The 2,334-nt window shown below is 42.8% G+C and overlaps 1 long non-coding RNA gene across 1 annotated transcript; it reads right to left on the bottom strand.

Moving 5' to 3' along the window:
- Window positions 1-868: 868 nt before the first annotated feature.
- LOC120967266 (uncharacterized) lies at window positions 869-1,649 on the bottom strand. The gene is made up of 2 exons (XR_005761084.3): window positions 1,397-1,649; window positions 869-1,201 (listed from the first exon to the last, which is right to left on the bottom strand). It is a non-coding gene; the product is annotated as an uncharacterized lncRNA (long non-coding RNA).
- Between the last annotated feature and the right edge of the window lie 685 nt (window positions 1,650-2,334).

Raw genomic sequence — 2,334 nt, 5'->3', positions numbered from 1 at the left:
ATGGCAGGTATGGTTTCCTCCTCTGACGTCATATGAGGGTGCCAAATCTGGAGTTCGATGGCGTGTTTGGTGAGTTGCCCCGGTCTAATTCGTTCAACAGTAATGGTTCCACCTTTGGCGAGCCACCTTAAAGGTCTGCAAAGCTGCATATCAGCGATGGAGCCTTGTCGAGCTCGGGTGTGGAGATGATCCGTCATTTTTCCTTTGGTGGTTGTTGTGGTGCTGCTAGAGGCAGGACGAGCGTTAGTGTCAAACTCAAAGGTTTTTCCGGTCTTCTTTGTATTTTTACTTCTTGGCTGGTGTTCCTTTGTGCAAAGGCTAGCGTTCTATTATTTGTTTAGTTCTGCCGATCAGTATGTACGTGACTTGTACTACGATCCTTATGATATAAATGAGACACGTATTAACATGAAAAAAACTAGCGTTCCATGTTGTGCATGGCTTTCTACCAGTTTTTTTACAAGGAAGGCGCAAGAAGCCCCTCGTTTTAAACTTGTATCTGATTTGGGTATGAGAGCTTGGGAAAACAAGAACACGACGCCTTGCGAGAGGCAGGGTAGATGCGAACCCTCCATGACCGGGTAGAAGAACTCGCTGCCGTCGAATCTTGGCTAGGGACAGCCTCCCCTGGCCATCCATAGCCATAGGACAGGTAGATCAATGGACTACTTAAGGAGAGGAGACGCGCGGGGACGGAGTACTTCGGTACAATATGGCCCACCTGTAGATGTATTCACCTCTGTATTCTAAAACATACATGTGGCAAAAAGTTCAAAAAAACTGACAAATCCAAGCTGCGCTTGGGGGTCATTTCGCCGCTCTCCAAAGTTCAGATGCAATTTGCCGAACCAAAATACTCAGCAACAACTGCTAGAACATTACTCTTATTGCATAACTGGATTTCCGCACATGAGGCATTATTTCTGGGGACAATCTTGTAAATATGTAAGCCAATTTGACTAACTAGGCTGGAAAATTAAGGAGGGGGAGGGGACATCGTCATGGCCACTAGCATTTCTTGTGAAGACGAGGATGTGCTAACACTCCCTCTTGCAATCATCCAAAGAGGGGTAGAGGATGTCATTTGTCAAACAATGGAAGCACCCATTATTGCCCCCGCATAGTTTGGTATCTACTACATGAATGCATAGCCCGTTTGGTAGATTGATCTTCTTGCTATCCGTGCCAGTCATGGTTCGACCTGTATATCATGGAATAACAAGAAACGAACAATCATTGTTATGCAATTATTTTAGAGTGGTATAAATAAACGACGCAGTAGAGTAGACAAGACGCAAAAGAGAAAGGCCTTACTAACTATACTACGTACATTAACCAGTGAACAAAGATTAAGCATTGTACAGATACAGAAATATTTGTGTGTTGGCTGCCTTACATTGAGCAACAGTGGCAGAGCATACGAGATGTAGAGACACTAGGGCTGCAAGTGCAAGGATGTGAATCGTGTGCTTGCCCATACCCCCACTCGATACAACACTAGCTAGGCGAGCACTCAATCACTTGGTTGTCGATGAGAAATATTTTGCTACCAATCGACTCATGACTCGATCGTATATATAGAGAGATTGAGGGAATAGAGAGCCAGGCATCCCTATCCCGAGCAGTTAACATCAACCAATAAAATTGGAACTATTTAATATCTTCCCATAGTATGAACCCTCATTAAAAGCATAGATTAACGAACATTAATTTTCTTCCCTTTATACAAGTTTCAAAATTTTAGTGGCAAAATACGTATGCGAGTTAGGAATGTTGGAGTTATCTACTATTTTTATATTTGCAAATGCTATACATCGCGTTAATTTTTTGCGTCTTTCGTGCGAGCAACCTGAGGAGCATTGGACTTGACGCATGAATCTTAGGGCACATCCCCCTGTCACCTCAGCATGGAGAATCTTTCAATCTGGTCGTTCATACCATGAACGAGGGCCCCCTCACTTATTTGTCTTGTCTTGAACGCATCCATGCACCCCCAAATTCCCCTCCCCCACTGTCTCTTCCATCTATAATATATAATAAGTTGTGTGGATCTTAGTTTCAATTCTCATAGTTAATCCAGCTATTAATGTTTTATACAATCAAATCCAACGGAAAATAATAGAACCAATTCACACCACAACACTATGATCTTGACTAACGTCTATCTCTCAGCATGCGAATATTGTTGGAAATATGTCATAGAGTCAATCATGTGATGATTATATTTCGAGTCAATCACACCACAATTGCTTGAACTTGGCAAGAAAAGTCCGTTTGGTGCTAAAACGTGAGGCATACATTGAACCGGTGACAAAACTATGCTTGGGCGTGTAT

Source organism: Aegilops tauschii, chromosome 6, assembly GCF_002575655.3.
Source record: "Aegilops tauschii subsp. strangulata cultivar AL8/78 chromosome 6, Aet v6.0, whole genome shotgun sequence".
NCBI lineage: Eukaryota > Viridiplantae > Streptophyta > Magnoliopsida > Poales > Poaceae > Aegilops > Aegilops tauschii.
This window is presented reverse-complemented; position numbering and strand designations above follow the sequence as displayed.